Raw genomic sequence first — 18,162 nt, forward strand, 5'->3', positions numbered from 1 at the left:
CCTGCCCGCCCGCCCGCCCTCCCTCCACGCCCATCTCCCCTCCCCTCTTGATTCGGTGAGATAGGGAGGAGGGAGGTCTCGTAATTTGGGTTACTGTGTAGGTGGCCTCTTTCATCTATTCATAACAAAGCTCAGCCGCCCGCCACGGCCGCCGCGGCTGCCACCATCGCCCCCTTGGCTCGCCTGGGGCTCCCGGGGCGCGCTAACGGCGCACGGAGCGGGCTCCCGCGCCCGTCCGCCCGCGGGGCTGCTCCAACGCCCGGTTTTGTTTACGACCGCAGCCGGGTCGGGGATACGCCAGGCGCGCGGAGCGAGGATCCAGGGTGCGAAGGGGTTGCAGCGGAGGCCCCGGGCTCGGGCCACAGGGCTGCAGCGAGGGCGGCTGACAGGTGTGGAGAGGCGAGAGGGAGGCCCTGGGGAGGAACGCGGGATACGTGGCCGAGCCGGAGACTCCGGGGACCAAGGCGCCCCTGTGACAGGGTGTGGGCTTCCCCGGGTCGGATGAGTGAGGTGGCAGAAAGGCAGGCGCCACACTCTCGTTCTGGACAATCCCCAGGGCCGGAGCGCCCATATTTGCAAAGGTTCTCTAATCTCCCTTGGCAACAGAGTCCCAGGCTCTCAAGCCTAGCACTTGGAAAGTTCTGCTCACCATCTAACCTAATGAGCGGGGCTAACATTTACCGAGCACTTACTACGTGCCAGGTGCGCTTGTAAATTCACCACATGGGTTAAGATTCATAATTCTCATAACAGCCCTATTAATTAGTGACTGTTATTGTCATCCCTACTTAGTAGTCCAGGAGAATGATTATGGAAAGGCTATAGAACGTGCTGGCATTCTACTTCTGGTAGATATCAGAGCCGAGATTCGAATCCCTATCTAGCCCCAGCGCCTCTTACATACCTTGCTCTAGTTAAGTGCCACCTGTGGCCATTACCATAATCCTCCAGAGATCATTCTCTGTAGTGAGACTGAAAAGTTCCTCAAGTTAAATGCACCAACCAGCCACCGCCCTGCCTTCTACTATTAGACCCAAGTACCCGTATTTCCCTCGAGGCTCTCCATCTGTCTCATCATTACCCACTTTTATCCTTTGGACCCCCTGAGGTCTCACCACCTCACCCAGAGGGCGAATAACAGCTGGGTTGCCCCCACAGCCACCAAGAATTCCACCAGTGATTCCACCGGGAATCATTGCCCACTGGTGAATAGGTTCATGATTTCTCGGAATGGGGCTTCCCAGAGGATGCACAAATGCCTCCCAGCTTCCTGGGGCAGCTGGTGGCCCCATCAGCACCCTTACAGTCTGGCAGGTGAGCCAGCAGGCGCATAGGGGTGGAGGGTGCTGAAGACCTCTATGGATCCTTGGGAAATGATCGCTGTTCCTTCCCAGGCTATTTCCAGACCCGAGTCCCCAGGGAGGGCAATCGGCTGCTATCCCCTTTCTTCCTTCCCTCCAAGTTTCCCAGCTCTAGATGCAATCTGTTTTGGGAAGGGAAAGGAATGAGGTGGCTTTTATCCCATGCTGAGTCCTGCCGAAGGTTGCAGGTTTCAAACTTCTCCAACAGTGCTTCAAGTTCTCCCCAGTGCTGAGTGATATGGCAGGAGTTCTGGAAGGCTTAAGGAGAGGAGGGTGTGGTGGAGGGAGAGGCAGAAGAGAAGTGTAAGTTTCTGCTCTAGACGTGAAGTTCAAGGATCCTATCATTTCAGCAGTGGCTCTCACACACTAAAGTCAGAGCGGTCATCTTTTCATTCGTAAGCCTTTCATTTGCAGTTGGATAACATCTTTGCCTGGTATGAGGCAGAAAATGTCTTCCCACGAGATATGGGGTTACCCTTTGTGCTGTGATGACGGTGTTGGAGTGTCCATGAGGAGAAGGGAGGAAGAAGGAGAAAGGCCTGAAGTACCTGGTTGGTGTTAATTGGGACATCTCAGGCAAGACAAGTCAGATGTTTCACCTACTCCAAAATATCTGGCCTTGCTCCCCCACTCCCTGCCCTCCTGGAATGCTTTCAGAATTTTTGCACCGCTGGAAGTGGCAAGATCAATATTTTTAAAACCTCATCCGAAGCTCAGAGACCCCCTCCACAGCATAGTAAGGGATTTATGCGCTGGTGTTTTGACAGTTTTCCTGTGACTGATGCAGAACTCAGTGACCTTCACTGGCTCCGTGAATCGGCGGTGGCAGTGTCGTTATGTGCTAAGAAGCAACAGTTCAATTCCATTCCAGAGATAGTTTTACTTCACTGGTAACCAAGTCATTTCTCTAAGTCCCGTAGAGTTGGTACAATCAGTCGCAGACCATCTCGGGAGCTATTTGGATTAAACATCCTCTGTGGTGCAGCATTTTGATCACTACTCAATTCATTGCCGCTTCATTTTGAAAAAGAAACAACATCTTAAAAATACTACCCACAAGAAGTATAAATGGCTTTGATGGCTATGGTTCCCTGCCATTCTACTGGGACCATAAGCCCCACTCTGAAGAGTGGGCTTCTTTTTCCTCCCATTTAATTGTATGCAGACTCCTACGGTGAAAGAAATCAGAATCTGTGCTAACTTTTTGGCATGAAAAACGTAGGCGACAAGGAAGCATATAAATGCATTCTTTGCTGATTCTACCCCCATTTTGTACAAACATGCTTGCCCCTTCCCAATTTTCTTGTGTACTAAAGCTCCACCTTCAGGACACAAGTTCACATTTGAAAAGTGTGGGAAATACGAACAACTGAAATAAATATTTAGGCATGTGGGTTCTGTATCTCTTTGATCACTTTCTCTTGGACACCGCCATCTGGCCCAGGGGTGCACGTCCCCTTGGTGACAAAGCTTTCCTCTCCAACTGGCCGAGCCCATCTCGTTGGGTGTCACTTATAGCACATTTCGGAACTCCTTGTAACACAACTGGCTGAAACCCCCCCCCCCCAAAAAAAAAAAAAAGAAGAAGATGGTGCAGATTTATCCTCCAGACAGAGGCCTGCTACCACGGAAACAGGCAGTTCAGACCGATTCTGAGCAGTTTTATTTGCAGCGTTCACTAGATGGGAAAGTCTTCATAATGAGAAAATATCAACTCCCTCAGGCACCGAAGGCAATCTGGGTTAACCAGGCCATCCACAATCAGACTCATTTCTGGTGGACAGGACTTTATAGATTCAGTGGTTTCCTGCTGGGGCCCAGGACATTAAGAACTGTTCAGTAGGCAATTGGTCACAGTCACAAGATGGCTATCATCGGTGCTTCAGTTTTCTTTCTGATTTTCTTTTTTTTTTCCCCATCTGACAGTGGTCTGTAGCATTACTTGGCTGGCAGAGATTGAAAGCAACTGAGAATATTTGTTCTGGTGGTCAGTGAATTCTCTCTAAGCCTCATCTACAGAGCTACAACCCCCTGTGCAGAATTTGGGAAATTCTGCCTGTGCAAAATTGGGGAATAGCACCTGTATTGTCCTCTTAGGTTTTAAGCAGACAACTTCCTCTTTCCTCCACAGCTTTGCTGATATCTATGTGGTCTTCCACATCGATGCCCTTATCAAAGCTCCCAGGCCCTTTTGGTGGCTGACAGGAAAAAGAAATGAGCCAGTCTCCTTTCTAGTCTGCTGATGAGTAGATGGTTGAAAGAAGATTAGAGGAAGAGCTGTTTAATAAGATCGCACTGGTGCTGAGAGACGAGTTGGACACAGTTCAATCAACATAAAAAGTCTCTCTGACATGGCACAGTTAAGATGTGGCTGAAGGAACTCAGTGCCTCATCTTCTCTGCCCACCCAACATGGCCCCAGAAAATTGTGGGCATTCTTATGCTTGGTGATAGTGCCCCCATGCCATGGTTTAAAGTAAGGAAGACTTGTGGTGTTCCTTCAGTAGGTGGGACTTGGGGGTCATTTCCAACATTACAGTTGTCATCTTTTTCTATGTCATGATTTAATAGCTCATGGTCATTCGCCAGCAGAGTGCAAATGTACATTGGAGGGTGTAGTGGAACATACAAGAAAATGATTCTTTACTCAAAGTCCAATGACTATCTTTAAGCTAAATAAGAGCCTTCACTCCGCTTTAGGGAGGGATGAGCTATTGCCTATGGAAAGGACACAAAATGTCAGATATGTTTAAGAGACTGTGGAGTCTAGGACATCACCTTAGCATTCTAGCACCTCACTTCTCAGGGAGTATGTTTAGTGTCATAAAGTTTCTCTCAAGCCTTTTCTCCAAAACATTCACCAAAACCATCAGTGGTTAAGAATCTGAGACAATTACTGGTTGAAAGCAAAGTATGGTAAATCATCAGCCATCACAGCGTTTTTCTAGACTGGCTGGAGTTCACCCTGCATGAAGTAAGCAAACTCATCAGTTAATTACTTCTTCAGATTTGGGGAATCTCTGTAACTTGAGCAGTCTCTTGAAAATCATGCTTTTCTCTGATATTCATGGGATTCCAGTCTGTCCCTGCTTGTATTTTCCTTGCTGTTCTTCAGAAATAAGGAGCCAAAAGGGCATCAAGGACTAGACACAAAACGCTGATTCCTCTTTAATACGACGTTGTTTCCCATGTCTTTGCCCTCCCATCACAGCTCTGAGACTCGCTGTCAGCGTAATCCTAGACTCTGAATCCTCTGATAACTGGCAGCTTGGCATAAACCCATTCTAAGAGAAGAGCTGCCAGAAACGAGGCCTTCATATTAATAATAACTCCAACTCTTGAAATGAATAGCAGAAGATAAGATAAACACGCAGATAACTTCACAGCCACTTGTACTTCCGCTTCCTTGAGATTCTGGTGGGGAGATGCTCTGAGCTGACAATAAAGTTGCTGGACTTTGCAGTGAGCCCGCTGGTGCTCTCCACCAAGCTGGTGTGCCTTCTCATTCTTATGTCCTTGCCACTCCCTAGAAAATAGCCCTACCAAGGTGAGGAGGAAGCAACCAGTATCAGCTCTAAGCATGGGCTTTTGCGGTCGGGAAACTTGGCATATGGCCCCAAGGTCAGGGCAGCCTCGCTCATCACCCATCCTGGGGAAGCCCTGGGAATATGGCAGTTCAAACAGCATCTCTCAGGCACTCAGCCCCTTGCACAAAATCCCAAATGCAAAGTTCATGGAAGACCGTTTGCCTCACCCTCCTGTCCCTATTCTTTCTTTTCTGTCTTTTCTTTTCTTTTCTTTTTCTCACAAAGCCTTCATTCAAGTATGACTGTCATACAAAAATCCATACCTATTTATTTCATACAACATGTTGTGCTTGGAGATAAGTCTACACACTTGAAACCATCACCACAATCTCTTCCACCCCTTCCCTAGTCCTCCCTATTTATTTCTTCTTCCCCATCTGTGCTGAATAGTCTCTTCTTCTCCCTGCAGACCATTTCCCCACTCCTCCCCCTTTTGCTCGAGACCCAGAAGTTTGACATTTATGGACATCACTCTTGCCTTTTGGCTTCTGTTTGGATTCAGCCAATGGAAAGCCCCAGCCAGAGATCTAGGGGTGGACAGGTAGGGTGAAGTTTGAATATTTATTCTCCCAGCTCCCTCCCTGCCAATCTATGCATTGGCCATGGCTGTGTCCCTCTCCAAGGCCACAGCTCCTGTGGGCAGTCCTCTCTCACAGCTACACTGTAGCCACAGCCTTCCGTGGGCCCAGTAACCGCTCCCTCACCCTCCTCCTCACACCTGTGGGATTCCATGCTTGTTGCTGTGGCTGGCCTCTGCTGGTCTCTCTTCATCCTGGCATGGCTCAACCATGGTAGCTCCATTAATGTATCTCTTTGCATGTGTCACCTGTTTCCTGCCAGAATCATAACAAACCAATCTATCTCCAAACACGGATCTAGAAGTGACCCCAGATCATGTTTAAACCTGTACATTCACTTTGTCCACTGATGGAAAGCAGAAAGGCTGCTAGTCAAAATGGAACTCCTTTGTTTCCAAATGGTTGGTTCCCCTGAATCTGGCAATGGAAAAAAGCTACATTTTTATTCCCTTTGCACAGGCTTTCCTACACTAAATTCAACCCGGTGATACAGACAGATGGAAACCTGGCTGGGTAGGATTTTTTTTTTTTTTCAGTTAAAACATAAAACTAAAAGAATCTTAAAAGTAAATCAGAACTACTGGGGACTAAGGGTTCAGAAGGTGGTGGGGGCAGAGGGTGGTTATGATCTCTAAAATTCTGCTGAACGTTTGAAATATATTTTCAAACAAGATACAAAACCAAGCATGCCGCTTTTTCCTCTTTAGACATTTCTCCTTAAGTCTGAACTCCAGCAGTCCCTTCAATAAAGTTGAGAAATTCCGTCGATATTCATTATTACCAAAGCAGGATTATTAAGAGATTGCTATACTTCCTCATCTCCAGACCTCACCCTATGCCACCCCCTACTAATAATGAAGAGATAAATTGGATGCTTTTGGTTCCTTTATACTCAAGGAAACCGATGTAGTAGAGATAGAAACCCTCTAAAGATGCCACTTTTTTTTTTTTAGGAGGTTTTTCTTTTTTAATTTTTAAAACATGTTGAAAATTAAATCCATGTCTGCATAAGTTCCCAACCCCCATTTCTCCAAGCTTCTGGAAGGTGGGCCTGGCGGGCACCCACAGCTCCTTAGCATTTCCCAGCTGGCCCCTGAAGACAGAACTTCCCTTCCAGCCTCTGCTGCTGTAAGGCCCCCTCTGCCCACCTCCCCCTGCAGCCTCCCTTACCACCTCATGCAAGACTTATTGCTAAAAGAAGGGAAGATAAATGAGCACAGCCAGCACACCTAACTGTCCTCTCCCACCCCCACACTAAGGCCCCTACTCCCGACACACAAAGGGCAGGGCCCAGAGGCCAAACCCCAGCAGACTAGGAGGCAGCCATTCCAGTCCTGGCCACGAAGCAAAAGTGGCCTCAGTCCAGCTCAAAGGCCCCTGAGCCCAGGCCATGGACCCAGGAGACAGGCCCAGCTGCCAGGAACATGCAGAACCCCTAAGTCTGGGCTGGGCTGTCGGCAGCTCTAGGTCTTGAAAAGACCTGGCAAGAGCCCTAGCCCCTCTGTCCTCAGTGACACCAGAGATGCCTGGGGATGGCCAGCAAAGGGGTCCTGGAGCCTGTGGTTGGTGGAGGACCTCAGGATTCAGAGTGAGGGCACTGGGGGCTCCAATCAGGGTGGATGGGGGCTGAGGGCCAGGACGGGCACTGTGGCAGGAGACAGCCAGAGCAGGGAGGATGAGAGGCAGTGGGGCCTGGCTGGGGGCCAACCGGGGCTGGAGGAAGTGGCCCTGTTGCATTGTGGGTGGCTGTCAGAGCAGAGTGGGAGCTATGGGCAAAGGTGGCCTCAGCAGCGGGGGGCGGCTAGGGCAGGGAGGTGGGAGGTGGAGCGGGGGTGGTGCAGGGAGCACTAGTCGGAGCACAGACATGGAGACTGATGTAATCTGGACCTCATCATCTTCTTCTAGGGTTGGGGCTGGCAAGGGAGCCCCTCTCCTAGCCTCCTCCATGGGGACTGTGGCTCCACGGTCCCCGTCCTGCTCAGCCTCCCATTCCTGCAGCACCTCCTCCAGATTGAAGCAGTGCCGGTAGCTCAGAAAGAAGGTCTTCACCTGGGTGAGAGTCTTGTTCCCAATCACCTCTGTAACAGTCCCAAAGTCTTTGCCATACCTACAGATGGCTTGGGCAGCCAAAAGCTGCTCCTCTGTGGTCCAGCAGAAGTTGAACTTGGTGTTGGCCTCCAGGGGGCGGAGTGGATCAATGCCGCCCTCCAGGGCTTGGCGCAGGCCACTGTTCCTCTGCTTTATGCTCTGTACCTCTCTCTTGAGGTCATCATCCCTCTCTCTCAGGCCTCCTCGACCCTCTTCGAACTCATCACTGTCTTCTTTGTCCTTACAGCCCCTCAGCCGCCGGGCCTGTCTGTCCATCATGCCAGTTCGGTTGTGGGTTTTCTTCCAAGAGTGGTGATATTTCACCCAGGCTGGAAATCAACTTGTCGGGCAGCATCTGCTGGATCCACACTTGTCGTGGAAGCCAAAGGCCTGTTCAAACAACACCTTGTCCTCTACTGTCCACTTGTCGGGGAACGGGGTGAAGTTGGCCAGGTCGGCCAGTGACTTCTCCACATGGTGCTTATGCCACAAGAGCATGCCCAGCACCTGCTTAATGTTGTAGCTGCGCTTCTCTGTGGCCATCACAATGTACTTGTCAAGCTTGGCATCCGACACACAGCGGTTGGATCCGACACACATCCGACACACACCAGCATCCCCTTCAGCTTCTTGTTGCTGTAGCGTGTGAGGCTCTCAGGCTTGCTCTCTGCAATTACAGCCTGGTAATTGGTTCCAATGTGGCTCATGCTGTCGTGTGAGTGCTCCTCCTTGCTGCTGTCATCCTCAGAGTGGGGCTGTCCGCCGTTGGGCACCGTCTTGGCCCGGCTGTGGGATTCACACTCCATCACGGAGGGCATTACCCCTCTCAACTGCCCCAGGGGGCGCGGGAGCCTTCGAGAGTGACAGTGGTTGCCGCACTTGCCCTAAGTGCCATGCCCGGCCTGGCCTGGAGAGGTCCCCACGTGCTATCTTCCATCTTGCCCCTGCCCCCAAGATGCTACTTTTCTAGAGGATACTTTATTTTTACCCTGCTATGACTTTTGTACTTTAATCATCTGAACCAGTCAATTTGAAACTTGATTCCCCTCATTTATTGGACATTCTTAATGTTGATTAAATATTTATGCTGTCGGAGGCCTTTTTTTCCCCACCATGAAACCTGCAAATTTGGAACATTCAGGAGCTTTAATTGTGAGGACAGGCACACTTACATTCATAACCAAATGGTCAAAGATGCATTTCTCATTCTCTTTGATTTGGTGGGAGGAGGAGGAGGCATGGGGATGATGGCAAAAGGACAGCTGTGTAATCCTAGGGGCACAATCCTGGCAAACTGGATTTCTTGCTGACTGAGGACTGGACACAGAACTGTTCTGAGGCTAATTAGCAATAAGCAGAATTGGCCTAAGTCAAGGGGCCCTTGCGATCATCCTGTAAGATTGTTGGAAGCCCGCCCACCTGGGTCCCAGAACTCATGGACCTAGGCTCCCATGTATTCATTCCCAGCCCTGAGGTAGGTAAGGTATGCCTTGCCAGCACTCACAGTCCCTTACATGCCCAACTGATCCTGCCACGACGGTGGCAATGGTGTTACCCCTACCACCCCAGCCCACTGGCTGTCCGGTGTAATCATTAAGAGCTTGGGCCTCAGCATGGGCCACCCTGAGGGGCTGAGGTTTGCACAAGGGCACTCAGCCAAGGAGGAAAAAGGAATTAAAACCCAGCCTGTCTTCTGTTTACCAAACCTTGCACCCTGGCTTGGGGCTGGGTGTTCCCAAAGGAAGTGGCCCCTTTTTCTTTGTACAAAGACTCTGTAGGCCAGCAGTGAACCCAGTCAGGCCTAAGTTCCAAACCCCATCCCACCACTCAGTAACTATGCAGGCTTGGGCTCTCTGAGCCTCAGCATCCCCAGTGTGGGTTGGAAAAATAGCATCCATCACATGGCATTTTCATGTGTATTAAATGAGATAATATGTGTAAAGCATTTAGCACAATGCCTGACACACAGGAAGTAGCTCCATAAATAAAAAATATTATTATTATGATTACCATTATTATTACCAGGACTCTAATGCTATGTTAACTCAGCATTATTAGTATGAGTTTGCTAGGACTTGCCATAACAAAGTATCCCAGACTGGGTGGCAGTATATTTCCTCACAGATCGGGAGGCTGGACGTCCAAGATCAAGGTGTTGGCAGGGTTGGTTTCTTCTGAGGGCTCTCTCCTTGGCTTGTAGATGGTCATCTTCTCTCGGTATCTTCACATGGTCCTTCCTCTGTACATATCTGTGTCCAAATTTCCTCTTATAAGAACATCTGACACCAGTCAGATTAGATTAGTGTCCACCCTAATGACTTCATTTCACTTCTTTAAAGAGCCTACCTCTAAATACAGTTACATCTGAAGCTACTGGGGGATAGAACTTCAACGTATGAATTGGGGGGATGGTGACAGTTCAGCCTGTAACACACCTATTCTCCATCCCAAACCGTATCCTTAAGAAACCATTTTAACTGGCATTTCTTGGGCACATGTTTCTGCTCAGTACTGAGCCCATTTACTTCAGTTTCTTCATTTCGTTTTTCCAATTACCTCATAAGTATTATCACATCATTTTGCAGATAAGCAAACTAAAGTGCAGAGAGCTTAATGACAAGCCAAGGTCCCACAGTATGGTAATGAACCCCTTCTTCTGGCCAAATCCATGGCTGCTACATCAGGTTTGCTAATGGATTCTCACCGTATGGTATTAGTGGCTGATAACACTTAATCTGTTACCTTCCCTGGTTGTTCTGTTGCAGTAGCTGCTGGTGGTCAGCCAGCCACAGCAGAGCAAACACTCTGTCCTCATAATCTCTTCCTCCATAAAGGTTTTCCTCACTTCCCATTGCTGTCTTCTCACTAGATGTCTCTGACTCTTCATTTCTCACCTGTTGCACTATCCTGTCAATCCCCGTATGTTCACAATTCATTTACCTGCCTCTTGGTCCTACTGGCTTGAGTTTCATGAAGGTTAAGAGGGGATGCCACTAGTGTTAAGAGTGGATGTGGGTGTTAGGTACATCGGAACCAGCAGGAACAGGGGAATGGCAACATCTAGAAGATCTGACCAAAGTGTAATCAAGTCTACATCTGTAATTGGTGGATGAGCTGCTCAGAGTCAAGTCACCTCAGGATATCAAGAAGATACATGCCCGGGCACGGTGGCTCATGCCTGTAATCCCAGCACTTTGGGAGGCCGAGGTGGGCAGATCACCTGAGGTCAGGAGTTCGAGACCAGCTGGCCAACATGGTGAAACCCCATCTCTACTAAAAATACAAAAATTAGGTGTGGTGGTGGGTGCTTGTAATCCCAGCTACTCAGAAGGCTGAGGCAGGAGAATTGCTTGAACCTGGGAGGCAGAGGTTACAGTGAGCCGAGATCACACCACTGCACTCCAGCCTGGATGACAGGGTGAGACTCTCTCTAAAAGAAAAGAAGATCTGTGATTTCCAAATGGCATAAGGAATAGGTCAGAAAAGTAACAACAGGAGGAGGGAGTGGAAGGATTTTCAAGAAATGCAAGAAAGCCAGGGAAAGCAGCAGATTCAGGGGCAGGTACTTACAAAGAGGTGAGAAAGTGATCAGAAAAACAGGTTGGTATAAATATTACAAGCAAACAGAAGATAGGAAACAGGATGGCAGATGGCAAAGCTGCCCCTGTGCTTGGGAATAGTCCTTTTCAGCAAAGGAAGAATCTTTATTAAATATTAAATTTTGGGGTATACTGCTTTAAGAAATTTACCATCAAAAAAGCCAGACTTTGAGAATAGGCAAGCATTACTAAAGCTTTATTACTAAATGCTATTTGCTGCTCATTGAATGTGTACCCCATGAATGCCGTGAACTATAAGGATGTGTGTGGGCATGTGTGTGAAATTTGATTAAGGGTCATAGATATAGTACAAAGCAAAGAATGCTAATGGCAGTAGTATTATTTATCTTTTTAGGTAGTAGTAGTATTTATATTTTAAGGTACAAGTCCTATCTTTTCAGCTAGACGTTCAGCCTCTGAATGGGCTATGTGTTGTTAACAATATTAGGATTATGAGATCATTTGATTGCAAAATGAAAGGTTATTCAAAAAACATTGCTGGTTGTATGTGAATGAGAGTGACAGAACTAAAACCCAAAAGGCAAAATATGATTGATGGAACCTCATTTTACCTAGTTTAGGAGAGACCCACAGAAGTGACACTCAAGTGCCTGTAGAAGGGGTGCAGTTAGCATGAAGGCATGAAAAGAGGGGCCTTGCCTGGGCACGGTGGCTCACGCCTATAATTCCAGCACTTTGGGAGGCCAAGGCAGGCAGATCACTTGAGATCAGAAGTTCAAGACCAGCCTGGCCTACATGGTGAAACCCTCATCTCCACTAAAAATACAAAAGTTAGCCTGGCGTGGTGGTACACACCTGTAGTCCCAGCTACTCAGGAGGCTGAGGCAGGAGAATTGCTTGAACCCAGGACGTGGAGGTTGTAGTGAGCAGAGATTGTGCCACTGCACTCCAGCCTGGGTGACGGAGCAAGAGAGTGAGACTCCATCTCAAAAAAAATAAACAGGGGCTTCAAAGAAATAGGTAGTGACTGTGAGCACTTTTTTCTGGTTTTGTTGTTAAATAGACTGTGTAGGTGAAACAAAACACCATGGTAACAGGTTGGTGAGAAAGGGCCTTCCTGCTGTATGGAGGGTTCTGTGGCCTCAGCACACAAAGTCCAAAGATGTTGCCCATAAACTGACCCCAGTGAGCAGATCCTACTAGCCCAGATAACTCTTTCAGTTTCATACTTGTCCAGCACTTAAAACTTGTGCTCATCTTTGGACTCTTACCATCATTATTGTTAAAAACAACAAGTATTTATTAGGGGACTTTCATATGTAGGGCCTTATGCTAAGAGCTAGGAATATACTTGGTACTGTCAGCGGTGGGGTTTTCATGCTTCTTTAAATGAGCCAGGCTCTTTCAAGCCCCTGTGCTCTTTCATTTGCTGTACATTTCACCTAGAACACCCTTTCCATCTTCTCAGCTTTGTGAACTCTTACTTATCCACTAAGATCCAGTGTAAAAGCCACTATATCCTGGGAGTCTTCTTTGAAATTGTACTAGAATGCCTCTGCTAAACTATGAACTCCCATTTAAAAAATAAATAAAAATAGAAACTAAGTGCTTATAGAAATAGAAACTAAAATGAACTTATCTTTGTGCCCCCAGGAAATAGGCTCTGTATACGGTAAGTGCCCATTCATTTATTACAAAATAGTGAAGTGTGTTCTCCTTCATGCCAGGCTCTGTTCTAGCAGTGTAACTAAACTTACCTGTTGAATTTGTTTAACGGGACCAATTCCTCCCCTTGGTTATGAATTCCCTGCTCTGAACCTGAAGAGCACTTTATCCGTAAGTAGATAGCATTAAAATCTGGTGATTCACATCATACACTATGCATTGGTTGTGTGTATAGCTTTTTCACTTAATATCATTTCTTTGAGATCAGAGATAGTGTCTTATTCAGTTTATCTCCATATTTCCTTTATTCTTCAAACTTTCTGTTCATTAACTCACTCCATCTTTTAACAGATACTTCCTGAGAACCTACCATGTGTTAGGCATGTGTTGCGGGCTGGGGTTATGGCAACAAGCAAGACCCATGGTGTTATTTTTGTGCAGATTACTGGACCTTACGCAGAGTCAGTATTCAATAAATGTCAGTTGAAGTGTAATGTAAAGGCTCTATACTCCTTAGGGGCAGGGGCAGCCCCACATACAATGACATAACTTGGCATCTGCACAATGCATATTTACCAATTCATGAATTGATTATCTCTGCAGAGACAGAGAATATAAAAGGAGAAAAACAACTCCTTGCCACAAAAAATATTATTGATAACATGGAGGAGAAACTACTGAACATAGCTTTTAAATTATTTGTTAATTTACAGCACCTTTCAAACTTTGTTTGAAAATGGCTGTATATTGAAAAGGGAAGAGTCTTATACTGTAATTATGTCAGGCAAGCTTATAATAATTATAATAATTATCAACTGAGTGCCAATAATACTTTAAGAACTCCACTGAGCATAAAGATCGCACCAGCACCTAACAGGTATTTAAAATTAAGCTCTTTAAAATTGCAAAGGCACAGATTTAGTGTTTTCTATTTTTTAGTAAGTAAAGATTCTGACAAATAAATACCCTCTTTTTCCCAGTAGAAACTTTTGTTTACAAGGAAAATTTTCTCTAAGATGGATTTCTTCTAAATCCAGTGGGAATTTGAGCAATTTATTTGCTTTAATATATCTTGAATGACATACTCTCGTCTGTTGGAAGAATATGACAACATGCCGGATCTCGGAGCCCTTCCAGAGCAGAGGACACACCCATCAATAGACAAGCAAGTTTTCATGGGTATTTCGTTCTACTAAGCGTAGAAAAAGGCGGACTTTGAAGCACGCTAGGATTCCCCCTAGTGGATGTAAAAGGTACTTGATTTAAGAAGAAAAAAAATCCACACCTGAGGGGAGTTGGTGGGTACCGTGGTTTACAAGCATTCATTCCTCCCTAGCATCTGTTCCTGAAAGTTGGAAGTATGTCACCGATTAATAAAGGTTTGATTAGCACTCCTCTTTCTATCTGGCATCCATAGTAATTAAGGTGTCTGCCTGCAGGCTTGCAAATGCAGCATGAAATTACAGTCAGCCCTAGAACAGAGAAATAAAATGAACACTCTTTAAAACAACACCATCTAATTTCCATAAGACACTCCCCAAATCAAATTCTCATCTGTGACTGCTTTGGTTTTAACTGATATGGTGCCTTTATCCAAATAATGGAAAAGATTGGCTCTTTTTAGAGACTCTATTATTATCTATGTCAGTGGTGGCCAGCTACTTAAAAAATGTGCTTTTGTGTATTGTCGAAATTAGATTTCTGGGTGTTGATCTTTGTCATGTCTTTTACAAATCGCCACTACTTATCATGTGTAGTGTCTATGAATTCATTCCATACACACTTGTTGATTATAGGCACAAGGCTAGGTACTAGATAGTGAGGGATGAAGGACACAGATAAGAATAAGACACAGATCTTGGCCTCTGAAAAGCTGTTAATCTATTCTGACATGGCAACTTTCTGTCTCCTTTACTGGCTCCACTTTCTCCTCCTACCTTTTAAAATGTTGATGTGTAGGTGACCATGATAACTATTTTTATCTGCCCAGAAAGGTTTACCATCCCTGTTCTTTTCATAAAGATGCTGTACCCTCCTTCCAGCCATACGGGGGCATATGACATGGGTCTGGCCAATCCAAGTGCTCCTTAGGTTTGGCCTAAGCATGGGTCACGTGATTCTAGCAAAGTCAACCAGAGTTCTTTCCAGGAGTTGTTATAGGGATGGTGGGAGAAAAGAGGTTTTTTATGGAGGTGGCTAATCTGGGGCTAGCAGTGGCTTTGCTCTCTGCCTAGCAGAAAAGTCCTGTAGGAAGTCAGAGATGAGATAGAGATAGAGATAGAGAGAGAGATATGAGAGAGAGAGAGTGAAAGAAAGAGACAGAGAGATAGATAGATAGATAGAGAGAGAGAGAGAGAGAGAGAGACAGAGACTGACTGTTGAGGCTCTCCTGAGTCCTCAACTCACTCTTGGTCTTTTGACATCAATCCCTTCTTCTGTCTTTGGCACCCTCTCATTCCTGCAGTATTCTACCTGGTCATCATCATCAATGCACATGGACTTCCATCATTACTTACCTAGTGATGACTCTAAAATATCTACACAAAAGTTGTCTCTTGATCTCTGAACTTTAGGCCTTGAATTTTAGATCTATATGTCTAAATGCCTACTGGCCATTTCCCTTGGACATTCCATACATACTTCAAGTCAAGTCAATTATCTCCCATACCTTTTCCCCACATGTTCCTAGTCTCATTGGGGGACACTACTGCCCATCCAGGTTCTCAAATCAGAAGGTGGAAGCCATCCTAGATACTTCCCTCACCTTCTATATTTAATCAACCAGCAAGCCCGCTGATTTGTATCATGGGCTTGATTTCTCGTCATAAGATTTCTTATTTCCCAGATCCTTTCTGCTGTCTCCTTCCTACTCCTTAGCTTGCCCTCTCATCATTTCATCACTAGGCTATTTTATGTGAGACTGGTGGTCCTGGTCCCAGGTTCATTGCCCACCTCCTCCAACCCAGCCTTCGCATTGTGCTTTCATTGTCTTCCAAAATGGAAAGCTGATGGGATTATTTCCTGTTAAAAATCCTTCAATGACTCCCCATTGTTTCCCAATTGTTTTATACCATGGCTTCATTGGGCCCCACTCTTTTTTTGTTTTATTTTGTTTTTTTTTGGTTTTTGTTTTTGTTTTTTTGTTTGAGACGGAGTTGCGCCCTGTCGCCCAGGTTGGAGTGCGGTGGCCTATTCTCAGCTCACTGCAAGCTCCGCCTCCCGGGTTCACGCCATTCTCCTGCCTCAGCCTCCTGAGTAGCTGGGACTACCGAGTAGCTGGGACTACAAAAAATACGCCCGGCTAATTTTTTGTATTTTTAGTAGAGACAGAGTTTCACTGTGTTAGCCAGGGTGGTCTTGATCTCCCGACCTCGTGATCCACCCGCCTCAGCCTCCCAAATTGCTGGGATTACAGGCGTGAGCCACTGCGCCCGGTCTGGGCCCCACTCTTCTTGGCAACACCTTCCTCCGCCAAACAAGGGCACTGGCTGCTGGAGGTGACCAGCCTAGGAGCTCCCTCTGTCAGGTTCCACCCAGCAGTCCCAAGGGCTGAGAGTGCAGGGTAGTATCTCCATACACTCCGTGGAACACTTCTTGGGAAGTCCTGACTTAGAGGATACAGCTTATATTTCTTAGCTTGATATATGAGGTCCCTGCCTGAACCTTTTTGCAATATTATGTCCTCCATTCCTTCAGGTGCACATGTGACTGGGCTCTGGGCTGAGCTAGGTGAAGAGTAGCTGCATGGGGCCAGCTAATATGAACTCTGGGGCATCTGTTGGCACAGGCTGATAAGCCTGCAGATGTTTGTTGCTGTTTTGGTCTGTCTAAAGGAAGAGGTTGATGCTAGCCTTCTGTGGAAAGACAGAAAGGAAAGTAGATGAAATTAGTATGTGTCCTATTCCTCAGACATTCCTTAATAGAGAGCAGAGGTACTCAGGGCTAGAATGTATACGTTGACCAAAAGTTGATGACATTCAGGGCATTTACCTTGGGGTCCCCTTCCATGAATGGAACTAGACCATTCACCTTGGGGTCTAGTGACAGAGTGAAACACAGAGTCAGAGAGAAGGGCTTTCTTACTCTCCTTGCATCAAAGGGAGGATAGAGAGAATCAGGGAAGAAGTTACATTCTCAGAGATATTCCCCTGGGGACTCCCCAAAATGACTTGAGAGATTGAAGGAGGAAGAGATTGAGTCCTAGAGTTATGCAAGCTAGGGATAATCAGGCAGAAAAACTCAGGGGCTATTAGTCATGACCCCATTGACACCCATTGGGGAGACCTGTGCAAAATAGTTTTCAGAAGCTGTGTACATCGGTTAGGATGTGTTTAGCTATAAGGGGAAAAAATCCTAATTACTTAGAGCATAGGCAAGTAGAGGTTAATCTTTCCTTGCACAAGAAGGAGCCCAGTTGCTAGTATTGGTTGCTATTCAGTGTTACTATCAAAGAACCCCTCCAGGCTCTTAATATCCTTCTGCTGTCACAAGATAGCTGCCACAACTGTAAACACTGTATTTATTTTCAAAATGAGGGGAAGGCTACTTTCTCCTAGCAAGACTCTGTCTTTTTTTGCCCAAACAGAAATACCTGAGCAGACTTCCCCTTAGATGTCATTGACCAGAATGTGGTCACATGCCCACATGATACCAACGTCTGGTGAAGAGAAAAATAATGACCATAATTGGCTCATGATTGGCTCATGAGCCCAAGTCTGGAGGAGGAACTTACCTTCCTTAAGATTATTCCAGATACAAAACTAGGGTTCTCTTAGCAGGGAAGAAATGAGTGTCCGGTACGTAAAGAGTACTTGCGATTGCTCCATCCTGAAAGAGTCACAGTTCTCTGATGCTGGAATTCTCCCTGTCCCTCTTGCCATTGCCTAAATCCAACCCATGCTTTGGGTTCCCACTCCAGCATCGTCTCTGACTCTCGCTCTCATTCACCAGAAATGACCAACCCTTTCTGGGTGTCACCAACATACCTAGTCCTTATGCCTACACTTACTCTTGTTACACTCCATTGCGGTATGTATTTGTCAAGTGTCCCTGTGACCTCAGAACTCCTTGAAGGAAGTTCATATTATATTCATCTTTGTCTCTAATATCTAGTGTGATGCCTGGTGCATAGTGTTCAGCATTTGTAGAAGAGATGTTGCATAACAAAATCCAAATAGACATAAGAAATCCAAAATAGAAAATAATCATGTTAGCACTGGCATCTTCAACCATGAAGGACCACTGGATATGTACCATAGACAGTGATTCAGTTCAGCCACACCTATTTATGGATGATCTATTGTCTGCCAAGCACCAGGGGCAAC

The 18,162-nt window shown here is 46.4% G+C and overlaps 1 pseudogene; it reads right to left on the reverse strand.

The window, feature by feature from the left end:
- Positions 1-6,788: 6,788 nt before the first annotated feature.
- LOC105483787 (REST corepressor 2 pseudogene) lies at positions 6,789-8,431 on the reverse strand (annotated as a pseudogene).
- Between the last annotated feature and the right edge of the window lie 9,731 nt (positions 8,432-18,162).

This window comes from Macaca nemestrina, chromosome 10 (genome assembly GCF_043159975.1).
Source record: "Macaca nemestrina isolate mMacNem1 chromosome 10, mMacNem.hap1, whole genome shotgun sequence".
Lineage (NCBI taxonomy): Eukaryota > Metazoa > Chordata > Mammalia > Primates > Cercopithecidae > Macaca > Macaca nemestrina.